This window comes from Anastrepha obliqua, chromosome 2 (genome assembly GCF_027943255.1).
Source record: "Anastrepha obliqua isolate idAnaObli1 chromosome 2, idAnaObli1_1.0, whole genome shotgun sequence".
Classification (NCBI taxonomy): domain Eukaryota; kingdom Metazoa; phylum Arthropoda; class Insecta; order Diptera; family Tephritidae; genus Anastrepha; species Anastrepha obliqua.
The window spans coordinates 125,450,097-125,464,505 of NC_072893.1; positions in this window are offsets into that span (position 1 = coordinate 125,450,097).

Consider the following 14,409-nt stretch of genomic DNA (forward strand, 5'->3'; position numbering starts at 1 on the left):
ATTTTGAATGAAAAAGGTACTCACTCAGAAGCTCGAATAACGACGAGCTTTCACCTTCCCAAAAAATAAGCGAACTCACTTAGGTGCTTAAATTAAAAAAAATGCAATTTCATTATCTTTAATTATCTTTAAAAAAATACGGAGCTCAAGAGGAGCTTTCACATGATTTAAATAGAAATAGAAACTCACTTAGGTACTCAAATAACAAGCATGAAGCTTTCACTCTCATTAGATAAAGAAAGGAGCTGAAAAGTATAACAAGCTTTCATCCTCCTTAAACCAAGAAAGAATTTAACTCAGGTATTTGAATTGCTTTCATTTAATATAAAAAAGAAATAAAAAACATCGAGCTTTAATTTTTTTTAATTAAAAAGTAGCTCAAGAAAATTAAAAGCTATCACATGATTCAAAATGAGGAAAGAAACTTAATTAGGTACTCAAATCACAAGCATGGAGATTTCACTCTCTTTAGAAAAAGAAAAGGAGTAGAAGACTATAACAAGCTTTCATCCTGCTTAAGCTTATTCAGGTACTCGAATTCAATTCACATTCCCTCAAAACTAAAAAAAAAAAGCCGAAACAGTGAGCATCTATTCTCTTTAGGGAAAACAAGGAGCTCACGAAACTAAAAGGAAAAACCTGAACACACTAATGAGCTTTCAATTTCCTTAAATCAAGAAGCACTAAGGTGTTGAAATCCCTTAAATCGGCTTAAGAACCACTACTTCTCTTCACCTTGAGAAAAATTAATTAAAAAAATGTTGGACAATAATATTTCATCACATAAAAACGTAAAAGTCTGGCAACTCTACACAAGTGATGTACTTTTTTTTTAATTTTTTTCTATGCTCAACTTGTTTGCATTGGAACGTATGCGTTTTACTATGCAATTGTTTTCAGATTTATCTACAGAATATTAGAAAATCTGTATTTTAGAAATTTCACGGCATTTCTATACAATACATCTGCGTATTTTCGTTTCTTTTTTTCATAACTCCTTTACGAGCTATTTTGAGTGTATTTTTAATGCCTGCGCGCACGTCTTTTTTGCACGAATTCAATGCACGAATTTTGAATTCATGCACATCAACTGTAATAACCGTAACGTGTTGCATATTTTAGTTGGAGAAAGAATCGTTTAAAACAACCACGCATACAAATATACATACATACATGCATGTAACAACAACAACAACAACGACAACAAAATGGCGAAAAATATTCAATTTGAATTTCAAATGCAATTTGAAAGCGTGTTGAAGTGCAACAAATCCATTCACGGGGCATTTAGAAGTTATTTTAAGCGCCTACAAATATGCAAAGGTGTATGCGAAGCAATGAAGCTTGGCGAGCATTTATTACCGATTTATTGAAAAAGCAAACCTTTATTAGATGGATTAGAAATAGCTGGGCATTAAGAGTGTTAAAGTTTTTAAGCGGAAAAGCAAAATTTTGGGTAATTATTAAAGTTCATCTATATATATATATAATATATAAATGTGAAAATCTGTCCCTATGTTCGCTTATAACTCGAGAACGGCTGAACGGATTTATCTTATCTTGGTCTTGAATTATTCGTGGAGGTCTAGGGAAGGTTTAGAAGGTGAGAAAAATTCGAATAATTGCCGGGAAAATGGTCAAAACGTGGACCCGGGTAACCTTCGGATGTGTATATACAATATGGGTATCAAATGAAAGCTGTTGGTGAATGCTTTAGTTCAGAGTATTTTTCATGCCGCTCCGTGACTAGGGTCTCGAGATAGAGACCAAAACGTGGACCCTAGAATGTGTTTGTACAATATGAATATCAAATTGAAGCTGTTGGTGAATGCTTTAGTACAGAGTATTTTTCATGCCGCTCCGAGACTGGGGTCTCGAGATATAGGTCAAAACGTGGGCCCGGGTAACCTTCGGATGTGTATATACAATATGGGTATCAAATGGAAGCTGTTGCTGAATGCTTTAGTTCAGAGTATTTTTCATGCCGCTCCGTGACTAGGGTCCCGAGATAGAGACCAACACGTGGACCCTAGAATGTGTTTGTACAATATGGATATCAATTGGAAGCTGTTGGTGAATGCTTTAGTACAGAGTATTTCTCATGCCGCTCCGTGACTGGGGTCTCGAGATATAGGTCAAAATGTGGGCCCGGGTAACCTTCGGATGTGTATATACAATATGGGTACCAAATGAAAGCTGTTGGTGAATGCTTTAGTTCAGAGTATTTTTCATGCGGCTCCGTGACTAGGGTCCCGAGATAGAGACCAACACGTGGACCCTAGAATGTGTTTGTACAATATGGGTATCAAATGGAAGCTGTTGGTGAATGCTTTAGTTCAGAGTATTTTTCATGCCGCTCCGTGACTAGGGTCCCGAGATAGAGACCAACACGTGGACCCTAGAATGTGTTTGTACAATATGGATATCAATTGAAAGCTGTTGGTGAATGCTTTAGTACAGAGTATTTCTCATGCCGCTCCGTGACTGGGGTCTCGAGATATAGGTCAAAACGTGGGCCCGGGTAACCTTTGGTTGTGGATGTGCAATATGGGCATCAAATGAAAGCTGTCGATAAGTGCTTTAATGTGGGGTAATTTTCATACCTATTGATGACTAGGGTCTCGAAATATATGCCAAAACGTGGACCCACCATGTCTTTGCCCAACGAAGCGGGCCGGGTTTGCTAGTTGTACATATTTTTTAATAATTTTTGAGCTGCGTGTGTGCTTGGGAGCAAGTAATTAGTTGAACGAAGAAATTTATATACGAAAAGGTAGACGTGGATATTTTGCTGTTGTTGTAATATAATGTTAGTTTAGCAAGGTTGCTTGTCCAACACAAGACCCTCGGTGATCTTAAAGCCCATTGCGATACCTGCATTTGATTTCCATCCCCTAACCACCACTTGATCAAAAAGTTCCCGGAATATATTCGAAAACGTCAAAATAAAAGTCTATAAAAGTGATATTATCGTCTTCAATGTGACGCACTTATGCCGGCCTTTGATCCAGCTATCGAAACATTTTTGGAACTACTTATATTTTCGGTATAGCCATTAGACCCGTATTCGATTTTTCTATTACTTTCTTGCGGCTAGTAAAACACAACTCGATGGCTGTTGGATGGGATTCGTTTCGTTCTCTACAAAAATCGGAATCCATAAAATTCGTGAGCAGCGCTTTCTTTTTTGACTAAAACGACGTTTTTTTTTAGTCTTTGTTTATTCGGAACTCTCTACTCACTTGTCTGAGGGCTGGATTGCGTATCGTACTCATAAGCCTACGTCTTGTCTCCAGTGATGATGCGTTTGATGAATGTTGGGTTGGATTCAGCCTTAGAAATCATGTCTTTAGCGATATCAACGCCGTCCCTTTTTTGTATTAAATTCAGGTCCTTCGGGACCAACTTTGCAGCAACACAGCGCAAACCGAATATTTAATGCAATGTCCTGAACTGATCCGTAAGCAGTGTTCAAGTCCTCTGTCAGATCTCTGATGGTTAATTTGCGGTTATTGCTCAACTTTTCTTTCACCTTATAGATGTCTTCATCAAATGTCGTTGTCGACGGCTTGCCACTACGCAGGATGTTCCTCATCCTCGATAGACTCACGATCTTTTCTGGAGTGTTCATGCTAACTCGTTGTGGTAAATTCAAATCTATTTTTAAAGGCAAAACAGAACTCAAATCAGTTGACTTAGAGCAGAACCCTGCCGTTGTTCCCGAAACTTTTTGATCAATGTGGTACCTAAACTACGCAAGTAATTATAACCAGTAGTCAACACGACGATTGGGGAAAATTTCGAAGAAAGTTCTTAGCAAATGGGTTGAAAATTAACTGAAATTTAAAACGTGAAATCTGCTTTCAGGATTAGGTTAATTTTCACATGACTAAAAAACATGTAAATTATCAAAATACCACATTTGGAGCAAAAATAATGGTCAGATGACCTTAGTAATTCGGTGTTTAATCTATAATTCGAGCCCAGAAAATTCGCAACATGCGGCGCAAGCAACGATTAACGAACGTTTGGGGATCATTGCGCCTTGTGATCATTGCGGTGACCTTCCACGTTGTAGAGCCGGATAGAAGGACGGATTTGACGCATGTGTTGTAAATTCACACATGGGTGTGCGTAGTTATGTTACGATTTTGCCAGAGCGATGGAAGAGTGCAGGGCTTTGATAATTCTGCTTTCAACGTCAGTCTGACTTTCTCCATCTGAGGCGGTCAAACATTAAAAGTAGCAAAAATTAGTCACGCTTTTTTCAAAACTCATCGACATTTTCAAAAACCTACGCACCCACTTGTTGAACAAGTCTGATTACTAACACTCGTTAGGTACTTTTAAACAAATCTCCAATTTTTCCAATGTATGTTTATTTATGCCAGTTTCTTCATTTAACCGACACCCGCTAACGCATGGCGAATCGAAGATGGCTACTTTATGAAACAATTGCAAGTAATATCTAATATAATAATACATATATTGGGTATGGGAATAAGTTTGCGCCCTCGAAGAAGAGGTGTCGCTGCTGATAATATTTCTGTGCTCGCTCTAGTAATATACTGCTGATTTGAAGGTGTATATGTGATGTCTCGATCGCAGTAGTTGACATTCGTTTCAAGCGTAAAGGTCCTTTTTTATCTGATGTCAAAAATGTCTACGTTCGTCCCGAAAAAACAGCATTTGCGGGAAGTCATACTTCATTATTACCTTTTGAAGAAAAGGAGAGGGGTGTCGACGCTTCCAAAGTGCCGATTTCGTCGTGAGTGATAACGATTGCGAAGGGGCACAGAAAAAAATTGAAGATATTCAACTACAACAATTAATGGATGAAGGCGCATGTCAAACCCTTGATGATATGCCTAAAGAATTTGATTTTGACCGATCAACCGTCAGTAAACGTTTGCTCTCGGTGGGAATAGTCCAGAAAGCAGGTGACATTTGGTGACGTGTGAGATGCTTCTTGAATGGCAGAAATAAAAAGTTTTCTGCTTCGCATCGTCACTCACGATGAAAAATGGATGTATTATGATAACCCTAAGCTTCGGAAATGTTGGAGCCTGCCAGGTGAACCAGGTACGTCGACAGCGAAGAAAAATATTCATGCTTCAAAGGTTAAGTTGTGCATCTGATGGGATCGGAAGGGTCTCATCTATTATGGACTCCTTAAAACATCCGAAACCATCACTGGCGATCGTTACCGACTGCAGCTAATGCGTTTGAATCGAGCTCTCCAAGAAGAGCCGCCGCAGTATGACGGTAGACATGACAAACTAGTTTCGCTGCAGTCAACGCCAAGCCACATGTTGCTAAATCGGTCCACCCGCCGTATACCACAGACATTACACCTTCGGATTATCATCTGTTCCGATCAGTGCAGTCAGCCCTTATTGGAGATGCTTCTTACGAGATCATCGCAAACTGGCTCAATAAATGGATCACGTCAAAAGAACTCGAATTTCGCGTCAGAGAAACCCGTATGCTGCCTGAAAGATGGAGTAAAGTTGTAGCTTCTAATGTCACGTACTTCACATAATATTCCTGCATTATTAATTTGTTTAAGTAATTCGTAACTTTGGCTAAGCAAGGGCGGAAACTTCTTCCCATATCCAAAACATATCCACATTTTAATTTACGAGATGCGGCTACCAGTGGTATATGTACCAAATTCTGACTTAGATAATGGTTTTCAGATTTTTGTCTACCCTCAGTACCATCATTTTTGCACAGCCAGTAAATTCAAGTCGCAAGAAAACTGCCTCTTACTAAACAACCCAAACAACAGACAGGAATTGCAAATTCAGCCATATACAAGTATGTATGTATGTATGTATATATGTATGTGTGCAAGATTATATACTCACGCAACTTTCCCTTGCACAATAGCAGCGTTTGTGTATGTGTGTTTGCAACTAACCTTCTCGGCCTTTGTTGCGTCATTCTCAAATGTGTTTTCATTATTTTTCCGCTTGGCTCACTTGGCTTGTCTGTTTGATTTCCGTTAGTGCAGAGATGTGTGCGATAAGGTACATAAAAAGATGCGCATTTACACACACAAATACATATACATATATGTACAGTATATATACTTCTATGTGTATGTATGTACAGGCTGTCCTATAAGGGCGGAAAAGACCCTTTTCAAACATTTCAAAAACGTAAACGACTTTGGCAACCATTATTGTGTACAGTTAAATATTTGAGTCGCCCTAATCCGTAATAGACACCGTTAGGGCAGCGCTTGTTAGGCTATCGTTTACGCCTGCGACTGCCGCCAATAGCGCTGATGTTAAGCGGCGCTTCAGCAAATCCTTTGCAATTCATGCGTCGATTTGAATTGATTTTCGCAGGCATTTCTGAATAATTATTTAAATGCATACATACATACGAATATATATAAAGGTGTGTATGTGTATATGTGTGCATACCTATTAATTTTATTTATAGACATACGTGGGCATTAAGAGCTTAGCACCCCAAGTGCTATTCGAAACGCAAAATAAAGACATGGAAGGAAAACATGGCCGGCTTGTCAGTCTGCCACTCAGAATGCATGCAACCCTTCCTGCAGCGTTTTTTGCGTCTTCGTTAAGTCAGCACTATTTCTTGCTTTAATTCAGAATTCTATACTGCAAAATTCCGTCGGCATTGCAGGAGCTCATAATTGGATAAATTTTCTGTTTTTAATCTTTTCATTTTTAAACTACTCCTTGGAGATTTCTTTGAGCATTAAGCGAGCGAATTAAAATTGTACTGAACAATTAAAAATAGGCTGATTGCAGCAGTTCAGAGTTCCGAGCAGTCTAAATTACTGCCACTTCAAAATAGAGCTCAACTTCGAGTGTATAATCTCAGGATAATTGTTGTTATTGTTGTAAAGGCATAAAACATCGGCCTATATATTGTGGGAAATGCTGCTACAGTGACACTTCATGGCCGGATATAAATCCGAGTTGTTCTCTTAAGGCCCTCGCCTCATTTGAAATGGTTCTCTTTGGGTGTTTCTTTAAAATCGTCTAAAAGAAAAACGAAAAAAGATTTTTTATTTTTGTTTTGAGTATTTTATTTCTTGATCTATTGTTAAAAAATACATTTTTTTTTTGCCATACAAAGTTCGTTCAAAAAGTTGTCGCCTTCAAAAATAGTCTTCCGAAAACAAGTATGTTGCTGGCTTCTCGAGTTTCGAAAATTTTCAAAAAGTTTAATTTACTATGAGCCAATTTACACTTTTCACACTGGGTTTTTTGCACATTCTCTTGTAAAGAAGTCTCCGAAAATCTTCATGCATTTACAAGATGACCTTTTTGCTGGCTTTCCTTGCGTGTTTTTACCCACCCAGGGTGAAAGGTCATAGTGTAAATTGGCTCTAACTCTCATAACAATTTTTTTTATTTCTTCATTATTTTAACGCTCAATTTGATACACAGGCGGCTGCGCTAGTGGACTAAGCGTGGTGCGTAATTACTGTTCGAACTCGCCAAGGTTCAAATTACAGAAAGAGTTTTTTCTTATAGCGGTAGCACCTCAATTGTGACCACACAATGCCTTCCGCATAAAGAGGATTTCAACCTTTGTAAGAAAGCAGAGTGAAACTGAAAACGAAGATAATTTGTATCCTAAAATATTGTACGAGAGACTGCCGAAAGCTTTGGAAAAATCCGTGTAAATGCAGTTAACTTGCTGGCCTGCTACCCTGCTGAGAAGGCTCTAATTTCATATTCACTAAAAAATGGCGATGTAAGACACTTTGGACCGTTCAATGACGAATCCTGGTGACTGACCCAAATTAGGCTTTTAGTGACAAAGGACAACTTTTCCTTGACAATGGTTTGAAAAAATGTAGAAAATGACGAGAACTTTGAAATGGGTCGATAATTACTTACTTCACTCTTATTGTTCCATTTTTTCGTCAAACTGCGATCAAAGCTCTAACCCTGCAATATTGCTGATCCAAAGGAGACCAAATCTCTTGGGTGTGCAGGTAATATTTCTCTGATCTGGGCTCCAGGCCATAGCAATATAGAGGGAAATGAGATTTCTGATGAGCTTGCCAGGAAATGGTCGATTGAATTGGTCTCAGATACCTCCTACCCGGTCATCAGCAGCCCCTGACTCTTACTAAGGGGGAATTGCACAACTTATTTCTCAGAAAAGTCCAGCACAGATGGAGCTCCATTTCTTCGTGTGCTATTTTGAAAACCCTTTGGCCCCAATACAAAGATGAAAGGCGAAGAAAGCTCTTGGGACTGCACGCCATTCAATTTCCAAACTCTTAGCTGTGTTTACCGATCATTGGGCGATTGACGCACCCGCAGAAAAGCTGGGTTTTCCATTTAATCCCTCTTACAGAAGCTGTGCGGACCTTTCAGGGAAGGAGACTGTTGAGCATTTTCTTGTTAAATATCCTGGCTTCGCAGCTAGATGATTAAGGTCAATGGGAGCTCCTTTCTTTGACTACGACCTGCATCAATACTCCAATCTAAATCCCATCAATCTTCTCCACTACATCAACAGCTCTGGTTGGCTGTGTGCTTGTTGGAGGTCTCAAAATGGTATCAAAATGGCGCTTTAGTGCTACTTAGGGAGTGCCAGAGTTTTACTTCAACGTGCCTATGTATTGCCGCTTTTAAAAATTGGGAATATATTTGCTAGTTTCCAAGTCATAGAAGGAAATTCCAGAAGACTTTTTTAAAATTATTTTTAGAGGTGAAATAACTGTCGAGCATTTCTTTAGAAAGATTACAGAAAGCTCATCGATATCAGTCCCGGAGGAGGGTTTTAAGCTTAACATTCTAGGTTCGACAACATCATCTGAAAGATTAAAAAAAATAAATAAAATAGAAAGAATTAGGTGTTCAAAATTCAGAGTTAAAGGCTGATTTAAAGACCGATCTAAAATCAATCTGAATCGCTTCCGAACTTCAGATTCACTGCCAAAACAAATAGCAGATGGAACACTACTACAAGATTTCTTAGATTTATTGTTGTGCCAAAAAGTCTTTGAACTTTGGACTCTTCAATACCTAAAATGTAATTATTGCAAAGAGATTCTATCATCTAAAATTTAATAACATCGTTAAGCGCCTAAGCTTTAAATTACTATTTCTTTAATATAACTACATATATTATATTTGGCAAAAAGTTCTATGCATACAAACACTCATACATTTGCCATGGTATATACATACACAATAATATATGTATATACAACATTAAATTTCGAACCATTTCCTCCAGAATCAATATAAATATCGCTTCTCTCATTCTACTCGCCTAATCACATATCAAGCATGGCGGCGACATTTTTTTCCACACTGTTGACAAAGTGCATACGTACATTGGCATACACACACACATATGTATGTATTTGCACGCGTTTCTCAATGTGTTTTGAGGGTTGCTTAGGTTGACTAATCTGCTAGACTTCCTGGCTGCCGGCTTGTCACGCTAGCCTCAATGTTGGTTGGTGGTCGAAGTGTCTTGTTTGTCGATTGGTTGGTTGACAATGGGCGATATGGCGACACAAGGCGGCTTGTACTAGCGTGACACTGTGTGGCAAAAAATTGAAAAAGTGGAACAAAAAAAAAACCTGAAAAATTTAACAAAAAAAAACACAAAATTGAAAAGTAAGGCAAATTAAGTTATTGGAGAAAATTTGAAGAGTTGCAAGAATCCATCTAGGGAAAGCTCCATAAAAAAATTTCGTGATAAAATTTAAGATACTAGAAGATAATTTTAAGGCAATTTTATTTCATGTTGGCATATTTTTAAATGCGTTCGAATGGCCTAGCGCTTACTAAAGGGATCAGTAAGTCAAAGCTCTCAATTTTATGTATTTCTTGAGCAGGAGATCATGAGCGTGCAGCCAGATATACCTCGAACAGAATCAGAAAATTCAGTACAAGATGGGAGAGCTTGTGCACCTGCAGGAATGCTAAGACGAACAGGACGATTACAGTCGAGCTCGATTTGTGCATGCGAACTGTGATAGGCATGCGACGAGACATAGCCCAGTTGCAGCGTATGCTCATAAGGTAGGAATCTCGGGCAGCGGGGAATGTAGGAAATGTAGGGAGCAGCGCTCAAGGGAAGCTGTAGAGCATCTCCCCTGCGGATGTCCTGCGTTATTCAAAACACGCTTAAAATATCTGGGGGGGGGGTACCACAGTTTGATGGATTGGAGGATTGGATCTCAGCAGTGGGTTGGAAATGTCTCCTGAAATTCGCAATAGAAACAGGCGTCAAGCGGGTGGACTAATTCAAAACACATAACTAATGAAGTCTATCTGGTATCACCATGGACCGAACCGGTCTATGCTTGGCTGCAAGTCAACCCGTTCAACCTAACCCAACCTTTGTATTCTCGATAAGTTTTTTTTTTATTTTGGTGTGCACTTCCAGCGACCGTCGTCTACTGCGTCGTCTACGCTAAAACATTCGCTCCTCCTCTTGTGGAGAAACTTCCTTCCCGGAACTATTCTCTGCATTACTTCAGGAGGGCCCAGAACAACGTCCATGAAATATATTATACTAGTTATATAAGCCAGCTTCATGCCATGTTCTTCTTGTGTCTCTTATGTCTCTGTCTGTGAGGCTTCAATTTTTTGTACTACATCGAGGCCCATCTTTGTTCTCTATAATATGCCTTCAACGTATCTTTTAACCACATTCCAGTTATCCTGCCGTTCAGGCATTTTGCCCATCACATTGGTCGGCGTGATGTTAGCCAATCTGCTCCCTGTTTAAGGGCATCTTTTTCCCCGAACCATCTGTCGCAATTAAAGAATGTGTTTTCGGCGTCATCACTCGGTACTTCATAGTACGAGTATATGCCCCTAGAGTCACTTACCTTACTCATGCGGTTTAGGTATTTCCGGAAGTATCCGTGGTCCGAGAGGAACTTTTTCATGAAATAGCCCGGCAAACACTGTGAGCGCATTTTCGCGGATGGCTTCAGGATCAAGCTCGGCTCCGGCTCTGGCATCTACGTGGAACGCAGCGGAACTTTGTTGTGGAAAACAGATGGAGAGGCAGATCTGTATATATCTGCAGTGACAAAAAAAGCTGCGCTCATGGCCTTAGACAGCCCTCCAATTACTTCAAGTGTAGTTGAGTTCTGTAAATCCAGCCTAAATTATGTCGGTAGACATAATATCCTGATGCTAACATGGGTACCGGGACACGTGGATATCACGGATAACGAGACCTCTAACTCTTTAGCTAGGATGGGCTCTGAGACCAACTTTTTTGGCACGGAGCCCGTTCTGCCACTCCTTTCTGCAAGCATCAAAGTCACGGTTAGCAAATGGGTTACTCTAACTCACGCGACAGACTGAGAACGGCTACAGATGCACAAAACTGATGTTACCCCTCATGTCCGACCGAATGTCGCAGATCCTCCTGTCACTAAGCACAAGAGACTATATTCAGCTGGTTGGACTGATGCCTGGTCACTTTCTATGGGCGAAGCACATGGAAAAGGTAGGCATCTCAGACAGTGCACTCTGCCCAGTATGTGAAGAGAATGATGAGACGGCGGACCACTTTGTGCGCATCTGCCCGGCCTTCGCTCAAATCAGGCTTGAATCTTTGGCACTGATGTGTTAAGAGGCGACCTCCTTGGCACCACAAAATCTACTCAGATTTCATTGGAGGTCGGGTAGATTTAAAGAAAATTAAAAAGGCGACCCGCGAGCAGTACAATGGACTTAATGTTGTCTGAGTGCTATACTTGCTAGTTTGCCCCGACAAAAAAATTAAAATTTGCCGGAAAGCCTTTCTCTCGAACACTCCCAGGCTGGCCTCATTTGGTGTTCTCTGTGCCTGAAATGCTCATGAAATTATGCTTGCATTGTTGACGCCCAAAGTTCCAAGTCAACAAATCTTCACAAAACGGTTTCCTCGAACAAAAACCAATAGTGCCTCATTGTGTTGATTCTATCCGTATCAGGTTTTAGTGTAACGGAAGAATATTCTTGAATATCGAAGGTCCGAATGTCTCTGCTGCTACCATTTCTAGCTTCGTTCTCTGAGTCAGGGTATTCCATTTTTGTAGTCCCCTCTAGCTGGTTTTGTCCTTTTACTTAACGCGTTGAGTGCCATGTATGCCGTCGGCTATCAAACTTGATTTACTTTTATTAGGGTACCGTCCATCTATACTACCGACGCTCACATGTATTGGTTGGTTTGTTAGATATGATAATGATAGTGCCTCCGCACCATTTTCTTGCCACATCCTCGCTTCCAACAAGTTGTATGTTTATTCCTCCTCGACTATATCCGGTCTGTGCGATTGAGAAACCTTATACGGTTTTATATGTCTATACCGACCAGCTCTTTGAGGTTTTCATAAAGCGTTTTGCTAAGATTTAACATCCTCGCCTTCCAAAGAGCAGGACATTCACAGAGGAAGTAGAAGATAGTTTCCTTTTCCTCCAGTTAATTTATTTTTGTTTTTGTCGGGACAATTAGCAGCACTCAGACAACATGAAGTCCATTGTACTGCACTCGGATTGCCTTTTTAATTTTCTTTAAATCTACTCGACCTCCGAAGAAATCTGAGTAGATTCTGTAGTGCCAAGGAGGTCGCTTCTTAACACATCAGTGCCAAAACCCGCAAGCCTGATACGAGCGAAGGCCGGGCAGACGCTCAGAAAGTGGTCCGCCGTCTCATTCTTCTCTCCATATGCTGCGCAGAGTGCACTCTCTGAGATTTTTGGTTGTAGGTGGGCCACAACGTTCTGCTAACTGAATGTTCCAATAGCTCGAATAAAATTTTTTACTTTATTAAAATTAAGTACCTTAAAAAGTTGGAGGTTTTACGAGTAATTAATTTAATTTCAATACAATACTCAACTTTTATATCGCGGCTAACTACAACAATTTCACCCGTTTAATGCAAAAATATATATGTAGGTAGTGGCACTCAACGTGTTAATAGCTCTGATTTCCCTTTTACGTCCTCTGTTCACGCTGTCACTCATTAAATAAATTGAAATTCATGTCACCGCGTAAGCGCCAAAAGTCACTGAATTTTCTTCACAAATTTGCCCCAACTCAGGCATTCAAACCTGCGCTGTCGTCAGCTACTCGGCCGCATTGCCGTTCAAGTAAAGTGCCAATTCAACTTTCTCAGCAAGCTTGCGGCTTCATATTTACCTATTCTAATTTGCATGCAGGTTTTTGAAGATTTTTTTTTTTTTTGCATTTTACTCATTTTCTATTTCTATATTATTGTGCTGCCCATAGAAATGCGCTTTCATTTGATGTTTTGCTGAAAAATTTGTTTTTTTTCTTTTTACTTCTTTCATTTCCTTTCAATTCTTTCCATGCCACAGCTCTTCAATGCGCCAATGACGGCTTCGGCTCCGGCTCCGGTTCCGACACCAGGCATGCTCCTAGTGTCAGTCAGTCGTCTGTATGTATGTATGTAAGTGTGTTAGTATGTAGCTGAAGCGAAGAAGGCGCAGCACTGTAAAAATAATGAAAAACTGAAAAAAAATGTATGAGAAGAAATAAAAAGAAAGCACACCTGAATGTGGGGAGAGCAAATGCGAAGCGGAAAAAATGTCAACAGCTCCAATTAATTTGAAAAATTGACACAAAAGGCGCGCCCAATGCGCTACCAGTGACGGTGCGGCGGTGATGTTCCCGGTGTCACCAGATCTTGGGTATTGGTGGCTTGGCGCGCTGTATAACTGTGGTTGTGACTGTGATTGTGATTGTGACTGTGGCTGTGCACCTGGGCGGAAATGAAGTGATTTTGAATAGTTAGCGGCAACCAGCAAGCGCTGCGCCCCAAACAGGCGCGAGAAGGGGTGGCCAGTCGCAGCAGCAGCAGCCGCAGTGCGGGGACTCAAGTATTTTCCATTTTATTTATTTTCTATGCTATACAACCGCATACTATTCAAATCGAAGCTTTTCTACTTCTACTCATTTTTTCTTCATGTACTTTTTCTTATTCTTGTGTTTTTATTTTGCCCACTCAACAGCGCGCACTAATTTGGTCGTCGCTTTTTCGTGTTGCACAAAAGTTGAAGTGGCCGTAATGGCAATGCCTGGTAATTGCTAACTCCTCACGTTGAGTATTTAATTTCAATAATTATTTCGTATGCAATACGAAACGTAATTATGCTAACAATTCTAAGCAATGGAAGGACACCAGTGGTTGTGGACGGGGCAGCACAGCTGGTCAAAATGGCGTAACCAGTAAGGAGCTCAACGAATGTCACTTGAGTGCGCAGCGCATGAATGCAATTCGGGTCCGATTGATTGGTTGAACTTTGATTGGAAAAGTATGAGAGCACACAAAAAGGAAAAGTTAAAGAAACAAACCAAAGGCTGTCGTCGATGCTGCTGAGTGGTGGGCGGAGAAAGTAATGATGTATACTTCAGTTGAAAAAT